Raw genomic sequence first — 12,201 nt, 5'->3', positions numbered from 1 at the left:
CGGCCGGTGGCCCGACGGGCTTTCCTTCCTCGCGAGGAGCCGCCCCGAGGGTCGGTCGGGGCCCCGCCCGGCCGCCCCGCCCTCGCAGCGCCTTCGGGGTCGCTTCTCCCTCTGGTCTCGGCACTCAGCGCCTGGACATCCCCACCCTGCACGGTGAGGTCTAGACCCGCTCTCCAGACCCAGGGCTTCGCGGAAACCCAGACCAGACGGGAGGGGAGCTTGGCGTTTGTGGGCCGGTCGCCCTCCTTGCGGCGGGTCCCGGCAGCCGCCCTGCTGTGTTTTGGGCGGTTCGTGGGAACTTCTAGCCGGGACCCCCTGCCGGCGGTGGCTTCCCACGGCAGAGACTGCCTCCCGTGGACGGGTGTGTCCTGGCCCGGTGCTGGCCGCTGTGACCTGCTCGGAGGAGAGGCTCCAGGGATGCTGGCCGCGTGGACGGAGCCTCGAGAGTCCCGGCTTTCCACTCCCGACCCTTCTACGCAAGGACTTCCCAGATACAAAGCGGAATCTTTGAGCAAATACCGATGTGGAAAACATTAACTTTATGAAGAAAAGAAGGAGCATCCTTCCAACCTTTGATATTGAATTTTCACGTAATAGTTTTGTGAAAGCACTTTTTTTCCCTTTAAAAATTTTTTTTATTAAGACGTGGGGTACAATTCAGGATTAGGTACAGTGGTCATCGTACAGGTGAAATTTGGGTCTTCCTTTGGACCCTACTCGGCCTGGTTTGGGATCAGGTATCCTTATTGATGTTATTGATCAGGTATACCCTTATTGTCTGCCCCACCTCCCCGGCAGTGTCCCACTACTGGCAATCCCTTTCTTATAGTATTATAAATGTTCAGGGTCCGTTTATGAGTGAGAATATGTGGTACTGAGTTCTTTGTTTCTGTGATATGAATATGATGTGAAAGCACTTTAATATATCAAACGCGCCAGAAAAATACAAGATACTGCTTTTTTTAATTAAAAGAGGGCAAAAACATGTAACTTACTCAGAAACTGAATGTTCATTCAGGTTATGCAGTATGTTGGCTAGATTCGTTACTGCCCACTAAGCCTGGTAACATTTTTTCAGCCCAGTTTTATGAATATTTTAAATTTTTATTACTGATGTTTGTGATTATAGTCTATTAGTAATTTGAACTGACAATTTTTTAGCAGTAATAAATATACAATCTCAAAACCAGTAGTCAATTTTATTTGTGAAAAAAATTATACTGTTCTAGGACTCAGTTGCTATTTACTGGTACATTTAAAGAGGATGTTTATATCCTGGACTCTTCTAGGAAATGTGAGGGTATTTTCATTTTAAAATCATAACCATCTGATAGGGTTTTTTTTGTTTTTGTTTTTGTTTTTACCAATAAAGGCCTTTAACTCTGCAGTTCTATGAAATGACTCAGTAGCCACAAACATAATTCAAAATTTGTCCAGAAATTTCTATAGTTTAAGATTAGTATGCTGTGTAATATTTATAAGTCTATGACCTACATGGTTCAGTCTTAGAGCTCATGACCATATTTGAAAAACATAGGCAAGAACTTGAAACCTGACCTCAAAATTACTCTAAATATTATCATAGCCAAACTGTGAAACAGATACATAGGAAACGATCAAATACTTCTCCTTTCTCTCTCATCTACTTCTCTTGCACACTCAGTAGCTGCTTTATGTCTCTTGCCAACTCTTCTCCAGCCTTGGCCATGGGCTTCAGATCTGTCTCCCCAGCTCTCTTTCCTCCTGAGATGGAATCACAAACTCCTCAAAGAATTGGTCTAGTAAGACAGGACCTGCCTCTGTAGGGGGCTGGAAGAAGGGAGCTGCTATGAACTAAATGTGCCCCTCCCAAAATTCATGTTAACGACTAAATTTCCAATGTGATGGTATTTGGATGTGGAACCTTTGAGAGGTCATGTGGATACAACGCTCATGAATGGGATTAGTGCCCTCCTAAGAACAGCCATGAGAAGAATAATTACTCTCTGTTCTCTTGCCAAGTGAGGATTCAAGAAGACAGACAGCAAACCAGAGAGCATTCCTTTGCCTGGGCTTTGCCTTTGCCAGACACTGGATCTGCGGGTGCCTTGGTCTCTAACTTGCCAGGCTCCAGAACTATGAGGAATACATTTCTATTGTTCAAGCCACACAGTCTGTTGTAGCTGCTTGGAATAGGACAGGCAGAGCTGATGGGCATAGTTACACTAGTCCTTCCTTATTGTGGGAGGATACGTTCCTAGATCCCCCATAGATGTCTGAGACCACAGATAATATCAAGCCCTATATATACTATGTTTGCTATATGTACATGCCTATGATGAAGTTTATAAATTAGGTATTAATAAAATAGAACAATTACAACAATATACTGGAATAAAAGTTATGTGAATGTGATGTTTTTCCAAATATTTTACTGTACCACTGCTGAGACTGCATAAAACAAAACTAAGGACAAGGGGTGACCACTGTGCACATTAATATGTATTTCCATTTCCCAGTTAACTTGAAAATGTTCACTACTATTGTGTGTTCATGGGTGTGGTTTGCTTTTAGCACAAGTGGTTTCTTTTGAAAATGAGCCACCTTAATTGGGCTGGGGCTTTACAATGACGCACATTCTAGAGTTGTATCCCACCATCACAGAGCTTTCAAAATCAGGGCATATTTTGCTAAATAAATGAATAACTCTTTAAAACCCTTTGAGCTCAGAGAAGTTCAGCATTGAAAACAAAACAGTCTCGGGTACCATCTTCTCCATTCAATGTCAAGTTTGAACCTGATTACAAAACCCATCACTTTTTAAAAAATATTAAAGATGTGGGGTACAATTCAGAATTAGGTATACAAATGGTCATCACACAGGTAAAGTTTGGGCTTCCCTTTGGTCCCCACTTTGCCTGCTTTGAGATCAGGTACCCTTATTGATGTTATGTGCCCCTTCTCCCTCCCCTGGCAGTGTCCTGCTACTGTCCTGCTACTGCCAATCCCTTTTCTTATACTATTATGGTAAATGTTCAAGTGAGTGAAAAACCATCACTTTTATCATTAACATAGAGGATACTAGGTAACATCAGGGAAATGTGTGTGAGCCTTTGGGGACCATTGGAAGTCTAGCAAGTAGGATCTAAAAGGTTTTTTTGCTTGTTTGTCTGTTTGTTTTGAGTTGGAGTCTCACTCTGTCACTCAGACTGGAGTGCAGTGGCCGCTCCTGGCCACCGCAGCCTCGCCTGCTGGGCTCCAGAGATCCTTCTGCCTCAGCCTTCCAAGTAGCTGGAACTACAGGCGTGCACTACCACGCCTGGCTAATTTTTTGATTTATTGTAGAGATGCGGGCTCACCAAGTTGCCCAGGCGGGTCTCGAACCCGTGGGCTCAGGCAATCCACTCATCTCGGCCTCCCAAAGCGCTGGGATTACAGGCTGAGCCACCGAGCCCGGCCGGATCTAAAAGTTTTTAAACTCTGAAAACACTTGCATACATTTCTTTAAAATTTCCAGGACTTAACCATTTAGCTAAATTAAAATAAACGAAATCCACTTTTCTTGTTTCAAATGCTTCAATATTCATAAGCCAGCAGTGGTTAAAAAATAAGCATAAAGTGAATTTGTAATCCTCATTATTTTCTCCATTACATCAAGCAATAAAACTGATGACCAAGATTCCCAACACAAACTCTTTTGATAAATGAGGCAATGGAAATTGGGCACACCAACTTCCTATTCTGAGTTGCATTAACTGTTGAAACTCTCCTCCCTGCCTCAGTCAGGCCCCAAACACGGCATATCTTTTTCAGAAGAAAATATTTTGATCAGAATTTTCTTATTCTTGATTGGTAATTGGTTAGGATTTGTGTGAACTAGGCTAGAATGATGTACAGGCTATATAGTACTTAAGCGAGCCGGATCACCATCAAGGTTATAATAATCATAATAATTAAAAAGTTAAAAGGTATTGTAAGAATTACCAAAATGTGACACAGAAACACAAAGTGAGCCCATGCTGTTGGAAAAATAATGCTGATAGACTCGCTCAATGCAGGGTTGCCAAAATCTTCAATTTATATACATAAGGTGCAGTATCCACAAGGTGCATTAAGCACAATAAATAGGGTATGCCTGTAATTAATTAGCAAAGGTCCAGGAATATGGTAAAAGAAAGAACTGCTTGAAATACAATTGCATTAATCAGGGTCCTCTATATGGAGCCAATAGATTGCAGAGAGGAAAGGAGGAAGGTTGTAGGAGGGAAGGAAAGAGAGGGAGCATGTGAGAGAGAGATAGAAGGAGAAGGGAAGAAAGAGGGAGGGAGAAAGAAGGAGGGAGGGAAAGAAGGAGGGAGGGAGGGAGAGGAGAGAGAGAGAGAGAAATAATTGGCTCATGCAATTGTGGGAGTTGGCAAGTCTGAAATCTGTGGGGCAAGCTGGCAGGCTAGAAACTCAGGTAAGAGTTGAAGTTGTAGTCTTGAACCCAACATCCACTGGCAAGATTTCTATGTTATAATCTTGAGACAGAATCCTTTTTTTCTCAAAGAAACCTCAGTTTTTGATGTTAAAGGATTTGACTCATTGAGATCTACCCACAATATTCAGAGTAGTCCCCTTTACTTAAAGTCAACCGGTTATAAATGTTAAGCACATCTACGAAGTACCTTAACATCCACCTATAGATTGGCATTTGACCAAACAACTGGGTGCCATAGCTGAGCCAAGTTAACACATAAAATCAACCACCACAACAACCTTCATTCAATAGTATTTCCTTAAAGGCATGATAATAGGTAGGCTTAAGAACATTAATCCCTAGCCGGACTCGGTGGCTCAGCCTGTAATCCCACACTTTGGGAGGCTGAGGTAAGTGGATTGCCTGAGCCTGTGGGTTTGAGACCCACCTGGGCAACTTGGCGAGACCTCATCTCTACAATAAATCCAAAAATTAGCCAGGCATGATAGTGCACACCTGTAGTTCCAGCTACTTGGAAGGCTGAGGCAGAAGGATCACCGGAGCCCAGCAGGTTGAGGCTGCGGTGACCGGGAGCGTGCCACTGCACTCCAGTCTGGGCTACTGAGTGAGACGCCAACTCAAAAAAACAAAACAAAACATTAATCCCTTAGTGAATAACACAAAGAATGCTTTTATTAATCAAACAAATCACCTTGTTTTTATTTTCCTTTGCTCTTTTTAGACAGTTGTGTGGTAGTGTCCCCTTCTAAATTCAGGTGATGCCAATGTGATACTACTAAGAGGTGGAACCTTTAGAAGGTGATTAGGCCATGAGGGCTGCTCCTTCATTCATGGGATTAGATGCCCTCATAAAAGGGCTTGATGGAGGCTGTTCATTCCACTTGCCCTCTGCCTTCTCCATTTGAGGACACAGCATTCCTCCCCTCGAGAGGATGCAGCACTCACGAGGTAACAGAACCCGCTGGCACTTTGCTTTTGGACTTCCCAGGCTCCAGAACTGTGAGAAATAAATTTCTGTTCTTTGTAAATTACCAGTCTCAGGTACTTTGTTATAGCAGCACAAACAGACTAAGGCGCATGTGAACAATCTCCTTTCCATATTACAAGTTATAACGTGAATTAAACACCACATACAGGTATAAAGGCAATAATGGTGTGGGTGTATAAAAGAGTTTGGAGGTAACTGGGCTCCCAGCTTAAAGAACATTTCACAGACTTTTGCGGGCATCACTGCAAGCCTTCGTTACTACTTTTTCGATATAGGCTGTTAGAAGGGGAGAGGCCATAAACTTAAGGAAATTGCTTCCAAGGCAGTCACTCCTTTAATGTGGGCAACAGCTGTTGCACCACAGAGACAGCTAGAATTAATGAAATTCACACAGCAAGTTCTGACATTCGATGGCCTAATTAGGGTGATTATGGGTAGGCTTTAAAAATCTGCTTTGTCAGCAGATGACACAATAAAATGTTACCATAAAGAGCATGTTCCCACCCCACCCCTAGGCCAGGAGGAGCTCAAAACATGGACTAAAGTTAGTGCATTAATAATTGTTTGTGATGTGGTTGGCAAAAATATTTTGTAATTATGTGTTTATAAAGGTGCCTTAGGAGATAATTGCAGCAGGTCAGGTTTTTCTCAACCTTGTAGGAAGTTTCAACTCACTCTTTGTTGTACAAAATGATATATCTATATGTATATCTAAACTACATATGTATATACTCTATTTGGAGGTGGTGTAAAGAGAGAGAAATTTATGACAAATAATATTTTCCAGTGTTTCCATACTATTCTAATGTGCTCACAAATACTTTTTTTTTAAAGGAAAGTTGGTGAGAGTAATAAACTAGCTATGACCTATATATCATTAGCAACAATATAAACACAATGAGGCCATTAGGTAAGAAAAGAAGCAAGGAAAAGAGAGTATAGAATAAAGTGGTAGGTTGGTAATTTTCTGTTTTGTTGTGTTTTTCGTTTGTTGTGTTTGCTTGAGTCAAGTTCTCACTCCATCGCCCTGACTGGAGTGAGAACTTGTAGCCTCTACCTCCTGGGCTCGGGCGATCCTTCTGCCTCAGCCTTCCAAGTAGCTGAGACTACAGACAGGCACCACAATGCCTGGTTCATTGTAAACATTTTTGGTAGAGATGAGGTTTTGTTACGTTGCCTGCTTAGGCTAGTCTTGATCTTCTGGACTCAAGCAATCCTTCTGCCTTAGCATTCCAAACTGCTAGGATGACTGTGAGCCATCATACCTGGCCTGTTTTTGTATTTAATTGCAGACATGTAAATACTGAATTCTCATGGTATTAAGGAACAAAAATTAAAGAAAATACTTCTTACCAGATGTTCAGCATAAATGTTATATAAAAAGACACACAATTCTAAGACATTAAAATGTCTCAGAGCAACAACTATTGAGGGAATACAATTCATTGATCTTTCAATATGTGTGTGTAATTTACATTAACTTTACTGAACTTTTCTTTTTTTTTTTTGAGTTGGAGTCTCACTCTTTTGCCCAGGCTGGAGTGCAGTGGCACGCTCACTGCCACTTCAGCCTCAACCTACTGGGCTCAGTGATCTTTCTGCCTCAGCCTTCCAAGTAGCTGGAACCACAGGCATGCGCCACTATGCTCAGCTAATTTTATAATTTATTGTTGAGACGAGGTCTCACTCTGTTGGCTCAGGTTGGTCTCAAACCACTGAGCTCACGCAATCCTCTTGCCTCCACCTCCCAAAGTGCTAGGATTACAGGCATGAGCCACCAAGCCTGACCTGAGCTTTTTCAACTATATAATCCGTTTAATTTGAAAGACCTAAAATTAAGTGATGGCTCTTTGTTTTGAATTTTCTGTGATGTATGGTTTTTGTTGTTGCTGTTATTGTTATTATTATTATTTTGAGTGGGAGTCTCACTCTGTTGCCCAGTCTAGAGTGCAGTGGCATGCTCACAGTCACTGCAGCTTCAACCTGTTGGACTTGCAATTCTTCTGCCTCAGTCTTCCAGGTAGCTGGAACTACAGGTGCATGCCACCACATCTGGCTTATTTATTTACTTATTTATTTTGATTTATCGTAGAGACAGGGTCCCACTATGTTGCCCATACTGGTCTCAAACCGCTGGTTTCAGGAAATCCTCTCGCCTCCGCCTCCCAAAGTGCGAGGATTATAGGCATGAGCCACCATGCATGAAATATAGTCCATTTAATTTGAAAGACCTAAAATTGAGTGATGGCTCTTTATTTTGAATTTTTGTGATGTATGGTTTTTATTTAATTTTATTATTATTATCATTATTATTATTTTTTTGAGTTGGATTCTCACTATGTTACCCAGGATATAGTACAGTGGCACGCTCATGGCCACTGCAGCCTTGACCTGCTGGGCCCAGGTGATCCTCCCTCCTCAGCTTTCCAAGTAACTGGAACTACAGACTCGTGCCACCACTCCCGGGTAATTTTTTTGATTTACTGTAGAGACGGGGTCTCACCATGTTGCCCAAGCTGGTCTCGGACCCCTGGACTCAGGCAATACTCTTGCCTCTGCCTCCCAAAGTACTGGGATTACAGGTGTGAGCCAACGTGTCCAGCATGGATTCATTTTTTCTTTTTCTTTTTTTTTTTTTGAGTTGGAGTCTCACTCTGTCACCCAGACTGGAGTGCAGTGGCCGCTCCCAGCCACTGCAGCCTCGACCTGCTGGGCTCTGGCGATCCTTCGGCCTCAGCATTCCAACTACAGGCACGCACTACCACGCCTGGCTAATTTTTGACTTATTGTAGAGATGAGGTCTTGCCAAGTTGCCCAGGCGGGTCTCAAACCCTCAGGCTCAGGCAATCCACTCACCTCAGCCTCCCACCTCAGCGCTGGGATTACAGGCTGAGCCACTGAGCCCAGCTTCATTTTTTATTTTCAACTTGCCACTCCAGTAGCAATTTTATATGGTTCAATCCAATGTATCTAGAATCTGATTATTCCTATCTCCATTACAATTTCCCTAGTTCAAGTGGTTGTGTGAACTCTTGCAATATCTGTCTAGCTGGCTTCCATACAGGGTAGTTCAGAGTGATACTCTTATCATGTAAGTCTGATCATATCACACATCTATCCAAAACCCCCTTGGGCTCTCCATTTCACTCCCAGTAAAGGGCAAAGGCCTCACAATGGCCTCCCTTCATTTACTTTCTCTCCCCAACCCACACTCTATCTCTCTTGCTTCATCTGGTATCACACTCCCTTCTCGCTTCAATCCCATGTCATGGTCTGTATTCGTTTTCTATTACTTCTGTAACAAATGATCACAAATTGTTGCATGCCTTGCAGCTTAAAACAACATAGATTTATTATCTCACTGATCTGAAGGTCGGAAGTCTGGGTGGTCTCGGCTGTCTTCTCTGCTTGTTGGCAGAATCTAGTGCTTTCAGTTTCTAGGACTGAGGTCCTTGTGTCCTCACTGGCTGTCAGCTAAGGGCCACCTTCCTCCCAGAGGACTTTATCTGCTCCTTGCTCACGCATCCCTACATCTCAGAGTCAGCAACAGTGCATGGCTTCCTTCTCCTACTTGGAATCTCTCTGATTTTTCCTTCTGCTGAATCTCCGCTTTTAAGGGCTCATGGGACTAGATTGGGCCCACCTGGATAATCCAGGATAATCTCTTTATCTTTAACCTACTTTTTTTGTTTTCTTTTTCTTACCACAACCTGACACAATGTTTGTTTGCTTATCTATTATCTGTCTCTCTCTACTAAGTCCCTTGAGAGCAGGAACTTTGATTCATTCACTGTTGTATTCTCACTATCTAGAGCAGTTCCCTGTACATGGCAAAATGTTCAATAAATATTTGTTGAATGAATACAAATCACACACACACACACAAAAATCCCCAGAAACCTTACTCCATTAAGTATATCTGAGAAAAAAAATGATTCAACTAACTCTGAATTTGCCTACCAGAACTATCTGATGTAAAAATCTTATTCATGAGAATATCATTCGTCTGCCAAATGCTTTGCCAAAGTTACTACTAGCAACTTCTAAAAGCATCTCCTGATGTTTTAAAAGAAAAAAAAATTTCTTGTATATTTTAAAATAGCTAGAAAATAATAATTGTAATACTTTCAACACAAAGAAAATATAAGCATTTGAGGTAATGGATATTTCGATTACCCTGATTTGATCATTACACATTATATATACATATATCAAAATAACATATGTACCCTTAAAATATGTACACCTATGCTACATAGTTGATATATCAATGAACACAAACAAGTAGTTGGACATTACTATCCTTGAGGTACCGAAACTAGTTCAAAATTTTCATCTATTCCATCTCCAAATGCTGACAAGCTTTTTAATAATCTGTGCTAAAATCTTGAAATAGCTCCAGATTAAGTCCGTAGTTTTCAGAATCACCTTCTTTCTTCTTTCAAAGTAAGGACATATTCCATTTGCAAATTCTTAGTATTTCTCTTACATCAAACATTTCCCTATTTAATTATTCACTGACAGGGCACCATCAATCTACAAATGATTCTAGAGCCAGAAGTATGAATCCCCTCAAAGTTACCATTTCTACCTTTTTTGTTAATCCCTTGCCTTGGGATGTTGGTTCTATTTTTTTCTTATTTAAGGTTGCTTTTCTTGAAGTAAGTCATGAAAATAAAATGAGATTCTAAAGGTTTTGTTTTTGCCCCCATCTGTGAAGTCTCAGCTTATTCTGACACACAGCCTTTCCTTCGCATTGTTATTCATTTCCCCCTTTTTGTTTGGCATGGGGTATTATGTTTTATAACACAGGCAGATTGTTTTAGAGTTATTCATCCCTCATGTACCATTTTCTATTTTAGAACTTTATCAGTGCAAGCATACCTATCCCTCAGAGTTAAAACAGGTTTTTTTTTTTTAGAATAAATTTTTAAGCACATGCTAAGCAAGGAAATGTGCAAAATACAGCAGAACAGTTTTTTTTCTCAACGTATGGCCCCTGGATCCCCTGAATCTGAATCACGGGTGCAGAAGGGGCACTTATTACAATGTAGATTACCAATGACTCAGTAAGAATTGGAGGAGGTGAGAACTAAAAACTGAGCTTCTGCATGATCTGGCAATCCCACTTCTGGGAATATACCCAGAGAAACATGAATTGCTCTACCAAAAAGACTCCTACACACATGTTCATTGTAGCACTGTTCACAATAGCAAAAACACGGAACCAACATAGATGCCCATCAAAAATGGATTGGATAAAGAAAATGTGGTACACATACATGATGGAATATTACACAGTCATGAAGAAGAACAAAATCATATCCTTCACAGCAACATGGATGCAACCTTAGACCATCATACTAAGTGAACTATCACAACAGAGGCTGGTGAGGATGCAGAGAAAAAGAAACACTTCTACACTGCTGGTGGGAATGCAAACTAATACAACCTCTTTGGAAGACAGTGTGGCGATTTCTGAAAGAACTAGAAATGACCTTCCATATGACGTCAAAATTCCCCTATTGGGGATATACCCGGAGGAACTTAAATCATTCTACAAAAAAGATACCTGCAAACATATGTTTGTCGCAGCTGTATTCACAATAGCAAAAACATGGAACCAAACATGCTGCCCATTGAAGCTGGACTGGATAAAAAAATGTGGTACATTTACACAATAGAATATTATGCTGCCCTAAAGAAGGACAAACATATGGACTTTGCTGCAACTTGGATGGATTTAGAGTGGATCATACTCATTGCTCTATCATAGAAACAAAGAACAGAATGCCATATGTTCTCACTCGTAAGCAGATCTTGAACAATTATAATACTATAAGAAAGAGATTGGCAGTAGTGAGAAACTGTCAGGGGAGAGGGCTGGGAGTGGCAGTAGAGGAAAACTGCTAGGGGAGGGAGGGGCACACCTCATCAACAAGGGTACCTGCATAATCAACATTTGTATACCTAACCCCGAATTGTACCCCACATCTTTATAACAATAAAAAATAAAGAAAGAAAAGAAAAAAACTATCACAGAAACAAAGAACCAAATATCACATGTTTTCACTCATAAGCAGGCCCTGATTACTGATCACATGGGCATGAGGGTGGGGCAGCAGATGCTGGGCATAGCTAGGGGAGAAAAGCAGGGAGAAAGGAGGGAGGGCACATAGCAACACACTAGGTACCAGGTCCACTATTGGGGGAGAGAGGGCTCACTAGAAATCCAAACTTCACATGCACGCAACTTACATATGTAGTAAATTCTCACTTGTTTCCCACAACTCTAAAATAAAATAAAATAAAAAATCCACAAAATTTCAGTAAGACAGGAGGAATAAGTTCAAGAGATCTATCACACACACACACACACACACACACACACACACACACACACTATGATGTCTACAGTTAATTGCAATATACTGCATATTTGAAAATTGCTAAGAGAATAGATTGATTTTAAGTGTTCTCATCACAAAAAAGTGAGGTAATGCATATGTTAAATAGCTTGATTTAGTCATCCTACGATGTATACATAAATCAAAACACCAAGTTGTATACCATATGTCTATACAATATTTATTTAATTAAAATTAATAAAAGATTAAGTAAAATAAGAATTGTAAAGTGGTGGATGAAAGACTTTGGAATCAGTGTTTTCTTTTTCTTTTTTTTTTTAACTTGATGAAACGTTTCCAAAGGAATCAGTATTTTTTTTTCAGCAAATTTCTTAGGCTGTACTCTT

Source organism: Carlito syrichta, unplaced genomic scaffold, assembly GCF_000164805.1.
Source record: "Carlito syrichta isolate Samal-C Ts95f unplaced genomic scaffold, Tarsius_syrichta-2.0.1 Scaffold315466, whole genome shotgun sequence".
NCBI lineage: Eukaryota > Metazoa > Chordata > Mammalia > Primates > Tarsiidae > Carlito > Carlito syrichta.
Note: the sequence above shows the minus strand (reverse complement) of the source record.